This window comes from Urocitellus parryii, chromosome 1, assembly GCF_045843805.1.
Source record: "Urocitellus parryii isolate mUroPar1 chromosome 1, mUroPar1.hap1, whole genome shotgun sequence".
In the NCBI taxonomy this organism is placed as follows: domain Eukaryota; kingdom Metazoa; phylum Chordata; class Mammalia; order Rodentia; family Sciuridae; genus Urocitellus; species Urocitellus parryii.
The window spans coordinates 126,227,484-126,243,964 of record NC_135531.1 but is presented as its reverse complement, the minus strand read 5'-3'; the positions used below and the strand labels follow the sequence as shown (position 1 = coordinate 126,243,964).

General features: G+C 46.4%; 1 pseudogene; it reads right to left on the bottom strand.

Moving 5' to 3' along the window:
* LOC144254811 (melanoma inhibitory activity protein 2-like) overlaps window positions 1-15,969 on the bottom strand; it is a 43,216-nt pseudogene extending 27,247 nt beyond the window's left edge.
* Between the last annotated feature and the right edge of the window lie 512 nt (window positions 15,970-16,481).

The window sequence follows — 16,481 nt, the reverse complement described above, 5'->3', positions numbered from 1 at the left end:
AATCAAGTACATTCTCTTTCTGAATCTGTGTACAAACAAGTTAACTGAGCAGCCATGGATCAAAAATATATTTTTTTTCCTTTTTGTCTCTTTGAAATCTCTAGCATTTCTCATTCAGTTTTGTTGCACTTGAAAACAGCACTTTTTTTCTGGCTGATTGGGCCTGTCTGTCTGTCCATCCAGCTGAAGTTCCATGCTGCCTGACCCAAGCTCCTCATGCTAATAGCAGCAGCTGGCACCGCCTAGACGGGTCCCTCTGAGGGGCGTGTGAATCTGTGTGTGTGCATGTGAGCAGAGGGCATCTGCCTGTGAGTGTTAGTCCTTCCTCTTTCCAGGCTCTTGGCTGTGTTCCACACTCTTGATTACAGCAACCAGTAGGGAAATGATGGTGGTTTGAGTCACACGATTTCATTTCCAAGGATTCATGGCCTTGGGTCTCAGGCAAACCCCTTATTCTTTTGGAGGCTCAGTTTCCTCACCTGTGAGGTGAGAGTTAATGAGAGTGCTCTCTGTGTAGCACTGTGAGGATTGCATAGTGCATTCATAGAGCAGTGGCGGCCCATCGTACAGGCTTGTGTTGGAAATAACAGCAACAACTATCATTGTCCCAATAGTCAGGGGACAATGGGGGTGCTCTGGAATGCCAGCCTTGTCCTTGTGGGTAATATCCAGTCAGGCTGATCTCATCTCAGCCTCTCCCATGGCCTCTCTCAGGCAGAGTCCATCAACACCCAGAGGTGCAGCTGCAGCTCTCCACCCAAGCTGTGCACAGCCTCCAGATAGGACCCTCAATGACTGCTTTGCGTGCCACACGACACCTGCTCTCTTTCCTGGAAGATTGCATCATTAGTCATCTTCTGGCTAAGGAAGAGCTGGCCCCTGTGGGCTCCTATCTGTGGACTCAAGATTCCTTAAAGCACACATTTACATGGTCTGTCCGCTCATCACTTGGTTCTCCTGCTCTTTAACTCCCCAGTGTGCTGACTGACAAGGTCCAATTATTTCTGTGTGTGTGTGTGTGTGTGTGTGTGTGTGTGTGTGTGTGTGTATGTGTGTTACTGGGGATTGAACCCAGGACCTCACACATGCTAGGCAATACTCTTCCTCTGAGCTACACTCTCCAGCCCCCAACACATGGTTTTGCATGGACTAATCAATTTGAAGCTGCACAGTGAAAGCACATCTCCTGCCAACTCCCTATTTAACCTCACCCGACCTTTGTCCTTCACAGTCATCAGGCAAAGTATGTTTTAATTTTTTCTCATTGCTGTGAGTTTGATCAGCAAGCAGGCCTTGGGCAACTTCCCCCTCTAGCCTGTCTATCATATAATGTGACTGCAAGTGGGCAAACTCATCAGTGACAGGTACAAACCTCCTGTGAGAAGGCACCCACCAGTTACCCATCTCCTAAATAAACCTCCCTCAAATCTGCTTCTGGGGAGCATGGCCCCTCAGGATGAAACCATCATCTATCTGATCAGCTAGCTTATGGTAACAGAATTCTCTCTTTGCCACTGCCTTGCCTCTTCACCAATTGGCTTCCATCATGTGGCGGGCTGATGGAGCCTTTTGCAAAGTCACAAATTTAGTATTCTCTCCGCTACTTTAAATTTTCGAAATTCCCCCTTCTTTGGGTCTTGTTGGAGCTGGAGACATTTTTTTTCACTTTTTTTTTTAATTGTTGCATTATAGTTACACATAATGATGGGATTTGCTGCTACATATTCATACATTCACACTGGTGCATTTCCAATGAGAGCAAGTGGAAGAGACTGTCACAAAGAGGAAGAGGAAAGGAGAGAGAAAGGAGAGGGGACAGCTCCAGGGACCCTTGAGGTACATGGACTCCCTTGCAATCCTCTCTTTCTCTTTTTTTTTTTTTTACTTAAAACTTGGCACAAGCCACACTGTAACAACCGCAACAGAAATGCGCTTTAATCACCCCTAATCCCGCCGCTCAAGCACATCGACTGTTTTTAATCTTCCCTTCCTTAATCTTCCCAAACTCTGCCTGTAAGCAGACATTTTCCTAAACAGACTTAATCATAACACGGCTTCGCAGTCTCCCCCTTATTTCTTAACCCTCGACCCACGCTGCTCTATGGGCTCTCTCAAGTATACTTTTGATGACTCACTCCATTCCATCAAGTGGGGCTTCTGGAATTTCCATCCCCCTAAGTGGCCATCACAAGGTTACTTGGAAGAGCCAGAGTTAGCTGGAAAACAACCATTTAGACGATTTCTATAATTTCTCAGTGTTGTTGAACTCTAGAAATATCTGGCAATCAAGTACTTCCTTGGAACAAGAGCATCCGTGTTTCCCAGACGGCAATCATCCGCTCGCTCACACGCATGCCTCCGTCTTCTAAAGAGGCTCAAGCCCAGATGCATGTGCACATCGTATTGTCTACACCGCCCAACCAGAGAGCACTCCTTTCAGTGACTTTCTTCAATTCTTCTTCATCTGCCCCATCCTCCTCCTCGGAGTCATGGACTTTCTAGGAGCAGCCACTTATTGAGTCTTTCCCTGCGCCAGGCACTCTCTATATCTTGGATCATTATTTTGTTGAATCTCGTTTGTTGCCACTGTTGTTCTCAGTTATGGCTGTGGTCCCTGAGGCGCAGCATGCTGGCGTGGCTTGTTGGAGGTCTAATGGCTCTCCAAGCTCGACTACCAGAGGCTGCCTGCCTCCTTCGGTGCCTTGGTCCTTGGAGCCACCCCCAGGGAGGAGTGCACCTTGGCACCATTCAGCTCCTCCAGGGAGGGCCTCTCCCCCAGGGGGAAGTTTGATCTTACGCCCCTAAAGCAGGCTGCTGGACCTGGGAATCCTTACCCATGGTAGAGTTCTTTTTAGGAGGAAAAGCAAGCCCTCTACACCCCACAGCCTGGACAGGACAGAGCTAGCCTGGCTGAGATGGGAACCGAGAGGCCAGGAGACTGGCAGAAATCAGGGCCCAAGACTAAAGGTCACAGGGTGAGTCACTGGCACTGCTAGGCGAATCCAAGTTTCCTGAGGACCAGGGCTCTGTCCCCCTCTCTAGGAAGTGATTCCTACAGGCCCCACCTGACATTGAAAACCAGGCTTTATAGTTGGCCAAGTGCTCTGTGCTCAGAAAAGGCTAGTGATAGAACCAGGCAGGGGAGCGCATACCTGTCATCCCAATGGCTCAAGAGGCTGCAGCAGGAGGACTGCGAGTTCAGGAACCAAGCCCCAGCAACTTAGTGAGGGAACAACTAAGCGAGACCCTGTCTCTAAATAAGAGACGTTTTATCAAAGAGCTGGGGATGTGACTTAATGGTTAAATGCCCCTGGGGTCAATCCCAGGTAATTAAAAAAAAAAAAAAAGCTAGTGATGTCACCTGAGCAGACTGCCCGGGGTGGGGGGGGGCGGGAAGAAGGCAGTGGCTAGAGCCTGGTGGAGAGAGATGGGGGCACCTGGCACCTGGAGACACCTGGGGGCACCTGGCACAGACTCAGACATGTAGGGGACACAATTCTGGGGCCCCACTGACTTGCCTTGTCAGGCCTCTCATAAAAGCTCCCCATATCTCCAAAAAGGTGAAGGATTTTTGCCCTTTTGAGTTTTTCATGCTGCAAAAACTTGGGAGGGACCTTTCATGATGACCACAAGTATTTCCTGGACAGAATTAAAACTACTGCAGAAACAGCTTCTGTCACTGACCCTCTGCACAGGGATTTAGTGAAATGAACCAGCATCCTACCTTCATGGAACTTCCACTTTGGCAGGAATAAACCATAAACAAATGAGATAGTTCCCGAAGATAAACACGTTGAAGGAGATAGATAATCAGGGAGACACAACAGGGGAACTGTGATTGGAGGTGCTGGGGCTGGAAACCAGTTTGTGGCGAGTGATTAGGGATGGTACTTATGAAGAGACCAGAACCTAGAAATCTTCCAGGTGCAGATCTGGGGGCAGAGTTCTCAGGTGAAATAGCAAATGCAAAGGCCCTGAGGTAGGAAACAACTCCATGAGCCAATGGGAAGGATTTTATTTTAGTTTTAGCACTAGTGCTGCTTAGAGTAAAAAGAGAGCTTTCCCCAACCCCCAGGATTCCAGGCCTACTTCCCCTTCCTCGTGTTATCTCTTTGGGCCAGGTTCCTCCTTGTCTCTGTGGTCATGTTTTCTCCTGTGGGTGCCTGTATTTGTGTGCATGTGTGTGTGGCTGGTGTGCTAATACAGCATTAGCTTTTCTAACTCTCATCTCCCTCTGGATTCTCAGTCTCAGAGCTTGTTTACATCTCTGATGGCCGCGTCCTCGTCAGGAGAAGTTAACAGATCAAAATCTCATTTCTTGGGCCTTGCAAAATGATAAATCACATCCTGTTTACCTTTTGGTTACTAGGAGGAGCACTAAAGTTTGCAACAAAACCTGTCTGTGGTTATTTAATTGGAGAAAGCTGCTCTTGTTAAGCAATCAGCAGTATAGTCCATTACTCCAGGAGACAATGAGCCTGCTCGTTTGCCGGTTGCTGATGGACATTAACTGACAGGTAGCTCTCACTTGTAAGGACATGGTGTAGCTGCTTCCTCCCCTGTGGGCAGGGTTGGGGTGGGTGTGCACCAGTCCTGAAGACAGTGCCTGAGCAGGGCCCACGATGTCTGACGGCGCTCTGCCTGCAACCCTGTGCTGCCTGGAGGGTCCTCTCCTCCATCCCACTCCCATGATGTGAGGGTTGCTGACAGGTGAGGAGAGAGAGTGCCCCAGGGGCTCAGAGGAGACTGACAGGCCATGTGGGGACTCCTCTTGCCACCACCCCATGGCTTTGCCTCACCACCCAGATGCCCCCTGGAATATATACTAAGCCTCACCCCACCAGGGTCCCCTGCAGAATGGCAGACCTCGGGAAGCCTAGTGGCACAGTCCACACACCCATGTCTGCCAGTTTCCTGGGGACAGTCTTGCACTCTGTTAATTAAACTTTAAATTTATGAGGTCATCATACATTCTGACAAGCAGTTGATGAAATAGCAGAGTCCACTGACACTTTATCCAGGTTCCAACAATGGTAACGTTTGGCAAAACAGCAGCAGAGTGTCACAACCAGGATATGGACTCTGATACGGTCAATAGAGACCTTCCCACCATCGAAGAAGCCTCCATAATCCCCTTTTATACTTCCACTTGCCTCCCTCCTGCCTGTCTCCTCCCTAACCCTTTGCAGCCACCAAACTGTTCTCCATTTCTAAAATTGTGTCGCTTCAAGAATGTTATAAAAATGGAATTGGACCGTATGTAGCCTTTGGGATTGGCTTTTCTCAGCATAATTCTCCAGAGGTCCATCTAGATGGTGCTTGTCTGCTAGGAGCCACAGCAAAAATATTGATACAGGCACCTTTGGGTTTAGTGACTGCCAGCCAGCCATTGAGATTATGATTATGTTAAGTTACATTCATATGGTAATTGGACTCCTGCTGTTTACCTGGGCCCATTACGGGACTCAGGTTACTCATGTCACTCTTGTAATGGGAGAGTTCCCATTGGTTGAGAAAGGATGGTAGGAGGGTGTTCCGGGGGAAGTGGAGCCCCCGGCTCAGGTAGACACACACGTGTGTGGACCAGCTTGTTAGGGGACGCACACGGCCTCTCACAAAATAAAACTTTGTTTCAGTTTGACTGGCTTGTGTTTTTGTGCCCAACCGGTTTGCAAGATTGCAAGCCGGGCCGTGCACTGACATCCCAGCAGGGAGGCGCCCAGCAGGAAGGCAGCAGGTGGTGCTCAGCGACAGCAGCGGCAGGAGCGGAGCTCAGAAAAGCCCGCAAGGCCCGGGGCCGAGCAGCCTGCAGCACTTGTCGATAGATCATTCTTTCCAGGGACTGAGTAGTATTCCAAGTATGGATGTACCACAGTCTATTGGGCCTTTCCCCCACTGAAGGCTGTCTGGATTAGTTCTAGTTTTCAGCTACTGTGAATAAAGCGGCTATGCACATTCGTGCAGATTTGGGCCTGAACATAAATCTTCATTCCTCCAGGATGAGTATCCAGGACTGCCACCGCTGGGTTCTATGGGAGCTGCGGTAGTTCCCCATATGCATCTTTTCCAGCGTGACTGTCCTGTTTCACATTCTCCTCAGTGTCTGAATGAGCCTCCTCTGCAGTCGGCACTGTCACTGGGTTTATTTTAGCCATTCTGATATAGTGGTATCTCATTGTGGTTTAAGTTACATTTTCCCAACAGCTAATGACATTGAACACCACCCTCTTTGGTAAAACCTCTTCTTCTGTCTGTCTTCTAATTGGTCTGTTTTTTACTGCTCAGTGTTACAAATCACTTATGTGTTCTAGAGTCTAGTTCTTTTCAGATATGTGGTTTGCAAATACACTCTCCTGCTCTGTAGCTGAATTTTTATCTCCTTTTGCAGGGCTTTGTTCAGAGGAAAAGTTTTTAATTTTGATGAAGTTCAGTTTATTCACTTTTCCCTTTATGGGTCATGCTTTTCATGCCATGTTGAAGGACTCTATCTAGTCCAGTTCCTGAAGATTTTTTTTCCTTCCTTCCTTCCTTCCTTCCTTCCTTCCTTCCTTCCTTCCTTCCTTCCTTCCTCCCTCCCTCCCTCCCTCCCTTTCTTCTTTCTATTTTTTTCTTACTTTCTTTTTAGGTTTTAAAGCAGTACCTTTTTACATTTCCATTTGTGATCCATTTTTAATTTTAATGTAACATGCGGGAGATAGTTTGAAGTTCTTTTTTGTTCACAATCTTTCCAGTGTTGTTTGTCGGAGGAGCGTCTTCCGTGCTCTTATCGATTCACATTTGCTCTCTTGTCAAATGACAGTGGACATATTTGTGTCAGTGTGTTCCTGGGTTCTCTCTTCCGACTTGTTGATCAACGAATCAGAATCCCACAGTCCTGATTGCTACAGCTGCATAGTAAGTCTTGAAGTCCAGGAGAGTGACCCTTCTCATTTTATTCTTTTTTCAAAAATTGTTTTAGCAATTCTACTTGGTATTTTCATATAAATTATAGTATAACATCCTGCAAAGGACTGTTTGATAACCAGCTTTTACTTAGCAGATAAGTGGACTATTACTACCTTTTCCATGACAATAAACACATTTCTATGTCATAATTTTCAATTGTCTTGTAATATTCTCTTTTGTGGCTACAGCATCATTTATCTGACCAATCCTCTATTATTGGATGCTTAGAGGTTTTCCTTTTGGAATTTTTTTTTGTGTGTTTCCCTGTTATAAGCAACACTGTGATAAATATCCTAAAGCCATATCTCTGAAATATATTAAATCATTTCCTTGGCAAAGATTTTGTTGAGTGAATTTGCTGATATCTTCTTGGTTCTTCTCTTTTCTGATGCTAGGTGGAGATCCAATTCCTTGACCCGAAGCTGAGATTTGGTCATTAGCTTAAACCCTGTTTCACTCCTGCCTTGCCTGTCATCCCACCTGTCTTCTCAGAATGCCAGGCCGATGAGCCGTCCCAGCTCTCCACCACCCAGGGCTCAGCATCTTCTTCGAGGCTGTCCCTGTAGCTCTGTGTCCTTTTCCTAACCCCAGATGCAGAACAGATGGAAAATGGATCCTGTGCCTAACTCTTTCTGGAAGATTTCCCCCACCCCCTTACCTTTGTCTAGTGATTCTCTGGGGGTTGCTCTTCCTTTCTGGAAGAATGTACCTAGGGACCCAGGAGCTCCTGGGCACCGGCTGCAGAGGCTCCATCTCCCTCATTGCTGAAGGGGCCCTCTCCCCACCCTGAGGAGCCTGCTGTGACTATTTTAAGAAAAGTCTTCAAGGGCTTCAAAGAGTAATAGGATAGCTTTCTGGGATGCTTGTTAAAATTCTTGAATATGTTTAAGGGATTTGCATTTTCAAAGACAGAATGTTTTCTGTTTGATGTTGAGAAAAGATTTTTTCCCCCTTTCCTGTGAGTTTAAATAATTTGCCTGGCTTTCTAGTGGAAAGACCACAGTGCTCTTATGTTCCGAATGTGGCATTTGTTAGAATCCTCAATGATTGCATGGATGTAAATGATTTTGAAACATGTTTCCGAATAAATGGCCATCTGCAAGTTGTCAGCTTAAAACATGGTGTCTTCCTTGCGTAGGAAAACTTCATTTCTCTGAAGGACATAGTCACAAAACCCAGAAATATCAGTTTTAAATGACCATTAATGAGGACTCGATGGTACCTTCCTGAAGGAATGGACTCAGTCTTCCCCCTTGTGGATAACTAGGAAAGTGCCTTTTCTTCCCCACTAAAAGTTACTTGGAATGTAGAAATTAGTTCTGAGGGGAAAGCAGAGAGTGTTTTCTTTTTTCTTCCTCATTTAAAAGTAATAGGAAGGACATTTTATGTAAAATTTGTGTTAGAGCAACTACACATACCTTTGTAATAGCTAATGACTTTACAACTGGTATTTTAAGATAATACTTTTGACACTTTAATATTTTTAAAAAAGTAAAAGGGGTGACATTTTACATATATAATTTATATATTAATGATACATGCATATTTACATATAATGTGTATTTATACATATAACAATTAAGTATTTGTATATGTGTGTGTATATAATTCACGTTTCCTGTCTCATATATCTGGAGCAATGGGCGACTTCATCAGTAAGCCATTCTCCTGTCCCTGTCTAGACTTCATGAGCTGAGAGGTCCAGGTTATACAAAGAGGTCACAGTAAGAAACTCTGGGGACTCAGAAGAGAGTGAGTGAGAATAGTCCGGTGCTATTCTTACTCCTTATGACCGTTCTCTGAATTCATTCCCATACAAGCTTACACTTTCCAGCTGAGGCCGGATTCAGAGAGGCCAAGTACCTTGCTCTTTCTCAGCCACGCAGCTGGTAAGCGGCAGAGCTTGGGTGTAAGGAAGGCCTGCCTGACTCCAAAGCCCAATGACGGGGTGCACCAGAGGCCTAGCGGCAGACTCCCTTCGAGGTGCACTTGAAAGCTCTGGAGAAGCTCTGGGCTCTGGGGGAAGCGGGAGGTTCCTGTCCTCGGGAGATTGTGGCCATTCTCCCTGCAGCAATATGAGAGAAGGGGGCAGAAGCGATCCGAGAACCTGTTACAGACTGCATTAGTCCCCCACCAATCCCTATGTGGAAATCCCAACCCTGGTGGCTCAGAGGGTGACTGCATTTGGAGACGAAGTTTTAAAAGAGGTAATTAAATTGAAACAAGGCCTTTAGGGTGAGTGCTAATCCAATATAATTGGGATCCTGATAAGAAAAATCTATTTGGATACAAACACATGAAGGGAAAGCAGATACACAGAATAGACAGCCAACTGCAGACCATGGGACTCAAAGGAAGCCAACCCTACCCACACCTTGATCTTGGGCCTCTAGCCTCTAGAACTATGGGAAAATAATTTCCTGTTGTTTAAGCTGCCCATTCTTTGGCAGTTTGTTACAGGAGCCTGACCATGCAAGTCCCATGCCCATGGTGGTTAAGAAGACCCTTGGAGGAAGGCTGTTGGCCGATGACCACCTTCCTGGGACTGTCACGGGTTGCCACGTGAGAGGGCACAGAGCAGGGAAGACAGCAGGTATGTGGGGGGTCAGTAAGCCCAGGATGGAGCCAGAGTGGGGAGCTTTTCTACTGAAAAGAGGCAGCCAGACCAGGAAAGGCCTGGAACACCAAACCAGAGTTTGGATTTGGCTTCCAAAGCCAGAGGAGTCACCAAAGTCCTGGACAACGAAGTGATGGGATAAATCAGAGTTCCAGAGCAGCTCAGCATCAGGTTTGTGTTGGGGGAATGTTTGAAGGTCGGGACCAGCTGAGAGAGGCTGCTGCCTTCCAGGATCAGAGTCTTAGGGGTTGGGATGGATGTGGTGGGCTGGGTCAGCAGAGGGTCCCCAAGAAGAAGTAGCTCCATGTGACCCAGAGGCCATGTACAAGGAATCCACATGACATGGTCAGATAGGTGGGATGTTACGACCCTGCTGGGGAGGGAGGTGAGGGTACGAGGGAGGGAGCCCGGAGCTGGCTTAGGTAGGAGCCATAGAACCCCCGTAGGTGTCCCCACATGACAGGTACCGAGGAAATCACACCGTTGACTTGCCAGTGTTGAAAGGCAGGGGTTAGTTTAAAGTGAATGCCTGTCTTTCTGATGCCGTAAACTCGTAGCAGGATTGGAGGAGGGAGTTGGCAAGCAGCTCCATCCTTTCAGAAAGAAATGAAAGACATGAAAGGTACTGGGTGGTTTTTCCATCATTAAAAAGCCACAGGGCCTTTATCCTGTGCCATGATTTAGAGTGGGAACTTTACTGGACCTATTCTTTAAAAAACCATAGAGAATGAGAAAGTTCTGGAAGGAAGAAAATGAGAAGTGAGAAGCATGATGGGGTCGGGGGCGGGGGTGGGGGCGGGAATGTCCACAAGTGGTGAGAGGAAGGCCCTGCTTCTGATGGACCCCACGACAAGCAACTCACAACCAAAGCTCCCCCATGTCACCCCAACAGTGCAACTGCTGCAAACCCTAGGAGTCACCTCCGGGTCCTGAACGTGTCACTTCAAGCAAAAGAAGAAAGTCTCAGATTATTAGGGGCTTTTCCCCTCTACCATGGGACAAAATTGCAATTGATGTCTCACTGAGCATGGGACCCATGCCCAGGAGTGCCACTGCAGTGGGTGGCCCCACGTGGGTTTTTTCTGCGCCCTGGGCCTTGTTCAGGTACCTTTCCTGTAGCTGCTGCTACTTGGGCATTTGTCTCTCAGAGAGGTTCCATGGAGAGGGGGAATCAGTTTGGTGACAGGCCAGGCTTTCTGTCTCATCTAGAACCTTCCCCCACAAGACTTCCCTAGTCACTGCCTTCTCAGAGCTCCAACTTCCATCAGCAGTGAGGGGACCATGTGTTACTGGAAACCCAAGATGGTAGGCTCACACTGTCCTCACCTGCGCCTGCCAGGATGAGAAGGAGATGGTCCCTGCTCCACAGATGAGACCTGAGGCCTAGGAAAGGCTAGTGCTCCTCCCACCCAGGCCTTGCAGAGAGCATACTCCTCCTGCAGAGCGGGGGCTAGCAGCACAGGCTCTGGGTCAGAGGGACCTGGGACAGTCTCTAAGCCAACTGAACTTGCTGGCTGCATGTTCACAGGTCCTGGTGTTGAGAGGCCACATTAAAGTGCCTTTTTTGGCTCAGGGCCTCTGCTGAGTCCTGGGTCCACCATTCCACATGCTTAGACAAGTCATTCCCCACCCCTGGGCCTGATCATACCTGTCCAATCCAAGGGTGAGAGGGTCCAGTGAGGATTCAGTGAGGCCATGGAAGGTCAAGGACTCTGAACACAAATGAAAATAATAGTAGGAGTAGTAGTAGCAGTAATAATAATAATAAAAAATTTGATTTCATAAAAAATTTGAAATTCCTGTTTCCTAGGAAGATTTTGTTAATAAAATGAAAAGTTAAGGCACAGCCTGGGGGAAAATAGTCACGCTACATATTTCTGACAAAGGAGTGTCCAGGATATACAAAGAGCTCTTACAATATCTCAACAGGAAGACAAGAGGCTCCATAAGACATTGGCAAAATAAGAATAATAACCGTGATAGCATAAGCTCACTGTAGCTCATTCTTACCAATTACCATAACTAAAAGCTACACCCAAGAACTCTAAAAAGTAGATTGAGGAGAAGAGCAAAACTTGGACATGGATAAGAGAGTCTCCCCTCCCTCCAGATTCATGCCCATTCCCAGCTTTTGCTTTGGTACTGGGGATTGAACCCCAGGGTGCTTTACCACTGAGCTATATTCCCAGCCCTACTTATTTTTTTTTTATTTTGAGACAGGGTCTTGCCAAGTTGCCCAAGCTGGGCTTAAACTTGCTACCTTCCTGCCTCAGCTCCTCCACCCCCACCCTGCGGAGTAGCTGGGATTACAGGAGTGTGTGCCATGGTACCTGGCTCAGGTTCTCTCCCTCCCTCCCTCAGCTTTGCCCAGAAAGCCAGATCCAATTGCACAGAGCAAGGAAGTGGTGGCAGAAGAATACTGCAGAAGAAACCCCAACTTTCTGGCCCAAAGAACCAGGACTGGGGCCTCTGATGGATCGAGTATGAGGGAAATCCAGGAAGGTAAATGGCAAAGTTGTTCCCTAATTCTGTGAACAAATGTACTTCAGACTGAGCTTAACCCCTGAGCTAAGCATCAATGAAAAAGACCCCAACCAGCACAGTAAAGCTTTGAAAACCAAACTAAGATCTAAACCATGTGCACACATTTTTAACATAATTGCTAAATAATGCACGCTCAGGACAGACCCAAATCAATTCAGCAAAGGCTTAGGGAACTAAACTGAGAATTCAACCACTGTATACAGAAGGCAAGACGGAACTTGCAGCTTGAATCTAACTAAATTGATTATCTGCCTAGCAAAAAACATCAACTTTCTCCAGAGGATTATTCATAGAACCCAAAGTCGACATATTCTCAAAATTTAAGACAGTCCATAATTATCTACCATGCAAAGAGCCCCCCCCCCAAAAAAATGTGACCAATTCTCAAGGGAAAAAGTTAACAGATGCTAATCCCAAAGTGAGTAGGGTTGAAGTTACAAGACAAAGACTTCAAAAAAGCTATTCAAGTATGTTCCATCAGGTCAAGAAAAACACATTGAGAATGAATAAGAAAATAATTCTCTACAGAAATTGTAAAAACAAAAAAAAGAACCAAATGGAAATGTTAGGATCAAATAATATAAAATCCAAGCTGGAAAATTTCAGTGGATGATTTCAAGAGAAGAATCATCTGCTATTGATGGTGGTAGCAAGAGGAGAAAGTCTGTAAACTTAAAGGCATAGCAAAAGAAATTACACAATCTCAAGGAAAAAAAAAAGAGAAGAAAACAATCAGAGCCTCAGAGAGCTCTGGGGGAAACATTTATAAAACTCTAACATGCATGCCATTGGAGTCCCAGAAGGAGAGGAAAAATAGTCTGGAAAAAAATGTTGACATAAAGGCCTAAAGCACCTCAAATTTCATGAAAAACATAAATTGACCTATTCAAGAGGCTCTGTAAACCCCCAAAAGATAAGGCCAATGAAAACCATGCTTAGATACAGCATAAAGTGCTGAAAACAAAGATAAAGAAAAATATCTTCAAAACATTTAGAGACCCAATGGTTCAGGAGGCTGAGGCAGGAAGATCTCAAGAGCCAGATTCAGCAACTCAGAGAGGCCCTTGGCAAATTAGCAAGACCGTGTCTTAAAATTAAAAAAAAAAAAAAAAGAAAGAAAAGGACTGGGGATGTGGCTCAGTGGTTAGGTGCCCCTGGGTTCAACCTGGTATCAAAAAAAAAAAAAAATTAGAGAAAAAGTCACAGAACATGTAGTAGAATAACAACTGTGGTCTGTCTATACAGTGGGATACCACTCAACAACAGAGAGGAGGAAACAATATATTGACTGAAACAACATGGATTACTCTCAAGAGCATTATGGCAAGTAAAAGAAGTCAAATAAAAGTATCTACTTTTGATTCTATTTATCTGAAATTCTAGAGAATGTGCCAGAGAGCAGATCAGTGGTAGCCTGGAGATGGGAATGCTGGGAGGGTGGATTATAAAAGTACAAGAGTTTAAGTGTTGATAGAAATGTTTGACTATCCTGACTGTAGTGATAGTTTCTCCTGTTTTCTGTAGATGAAAACTGGTCAAATTTACTATTTAAATAAATATTGTAATTTTTTTATAAAAATCGGACTTAATTGTATCAACTAAGTTATTAAAATGGGTAAAACATTTGAATGCTTAACGAATGAAAAGACACAAATCGACAATGTGCACATGAAATGATTCTCAACATCTTCGGTCGTCAGGAAAATACAGTTAAAACCATAAAGGCACACCACTCGACATCTGCTGGGATGGCAAAAATTAAAAAATCATGGTGAGGATTTAAAGAAACTAGAACTTTTATACATTGCTGTTGGGAATGCAAAAATAACATACCCACTTTGGAAGCAATTAGGCAGTCTCTTATGTAAACATATACTTACTATATGATCAAGCTCTTTGAATTCCAGTTATTTACCTAAGAGAAATAAAAACTACACTCACACAAAATCTTATGCTTAACTATTCATAGCATCATGATTTGTAATGGAAAAAACTGAAATGTCTATGCACAGATGAGTGGATACAGAAACTGCATTATACCATGCAATGCTGCGCTAGTCATTGATAAAAAGGAGCAAATGTCACGACACGGCAGGGACGAATTTAAAAACATAGTGCTGAAAAAGGAAGCTAGGTATCCCTGAAAGAGTGCCTGCTGCGAGATTCCATTTATTCCAGAACAGTAATATAGTATCCAAAAGCAAATTAGTAGTTGCTTGGGGCTGAGAAGCAGCGAGGTATTACTTGAAAAGAGGCATTTCTATTTATTAATTTGGGGACTGTTACATGGGCATATAGATTTGTGAACAGTACACTTTATGTTTTGTGTGTGTGTGTGTGTGCGCGCGCGCGCATGCCATTAATAGAGCTGATTTGAAGTATAACTATATAATATGAATTAGTTATATAAAATTAAAGAGGTCCTAATAACATGGTTATGGGTATCAAGAGAGACAAAGAGATGGCTGGAAAAATAAATTCTAGAAACTAACGTGAGTTTATAATGGGGTTACTTTGGTATTTCAAATCAAGTCGGGGGAGAAATGCATCGTTCATAAAAGATATTGAGTCAACGGATCATTCAAAGTGCAACGTAACATTGAAGCCTGTTACCACTTACAAAAAATAAACTTCACAAGGATTTAAAGTTAAGTCTATTAAAAAGTAAAAAAGCAAAGTCAGTTCAGATGGCCCAGCAGCAGGAAGGCAGCAGGGACAGGAGTGGAGGAGGAAGGTGGAGAGATGGGGCACCCTGGGGGGTGGGGGCAGGAGAACCCTGCTGGGCCATGCCTTGCTGGGGTATAGCCCGGGGGAATCCTGGGGGGTGCAGATTCCCCTGCTCACTCCTAAGGCTAGACACAAGCGCCAGCCCTCTTTCCTGAGGCTCAGTCCTCCCGTCTATGAAGTGGCTCAACTCTGGAGACTTGAAAGCTTCTCCTAAGGATGTCCTGACACCATGTGGGAATTGCCCAGGGCGGTCGCTGACACAGAGATGGTGTCAACAATACTGGTCCCTTCCCTCTAAGCAGGAGCACCAGGCCTCAGGGACAGGACTGAGATGGTGGCTCTGCAGGAGGAAGAAAACGCTCCACACACCTGTTCTCCCATAACTGTCTCGGTGCACAAGTGACCACAGAGAACCAGCAGCTGAAATCAAGTGACAGGGGCTGAGACCCATGTCTAGGCCACGGCCCTGAGGGGACTGAGAGGCTGGGGTGCCGAGGGGAGGGGACATCCACACAACCCTGGGCAGCTCATTCCAGCTGTCCCCTGGGACCTCCCTTCACCTTCCACTGAGGTGCCCGTCACCCAGAAGTCTCTGGGCAGAGGCCCTGGGCCAGCTCACTGGCCCCGCCCTGGAGAGCTGATCTAATGCCAGAAGATGTTTGGGTTCTCTTTGTTTCCCCTGAATCTCTCGGGGGACATCTGAATGAAGAGGCAGGTGAGGACCACAGGTGCTGGACGCTTGGGCAGGAGTCTCCATGGTAACAGAGCCATCTGGCTTTCTTGCCTGGCACCGGGCCTTGTGACTTCATGGTGGAATCTTCTCTGGGCAGGCAGAGGGGTGTTTGCCAGGGTGAGGAGGAGGAGGAGGCCCGTGAGGTGCTTTCTCTTTCCCATCTGAGTCCGAAGATCAGGCTTAATTATCAGGCCCCGGGGACACTGCTGGCTTCCACCCAGGACATTGTGGTGGAGCCTGCTGGAGAGTGTGAGTGGCACTGTGCCTGTGCCATTTTACTGAGGGCCTTCTGAGGAGTCTGTGAAGTCACACCTGGCCTCTTGCCATCCGGGACTCGCTGGTGAAGTGGAGCCAGGGCCCCCGTGGGAATGACTGAGGTGTGGGAGAGTGCTGCCCCCGCCATGGGGGAGTCCGCCCCAGCCAGCACCCTCTGGATAGCAGAAAGGGTAAGGCCTTCCGTGAGCCTCCCATGGAGGGGGCCGTGGTCATGACAACAGGTTTCTCCCCACAAGGCCGAACTGGGAGAACCCTTGAGCTAAATTCTCTCCTTCAAACAAAGAAGCCATCCACTGACATGTGTTAGGGCTGCCATAACAAGTCATCACAATTTGGTGGCTTAAAAAAACCCTGATTTGCTGGGCACGGTGGTGCACGTCTATAATCCTAGTGGCTCCAGAGGCTGAGGCAGGAGGATCTCGAGTTCGAAGCCAGCCTCAGCAAAAGCGAGGCCCTAAGCAACTCAGTGAGACTCTGTCTCTAAATAAAATACAAAATAGGGCTGGGGATGTGGCTCAGTGGTTGAGTGCCCCTGACTTCAATCCTCTGTGCCCGCCCCCTCCCCCCCCAAAAAAAACCCACCCTATTTATTCTTTCACAGTTCTGGAGGCCAGAAATCCAAAATCAAGGGAGGATTGG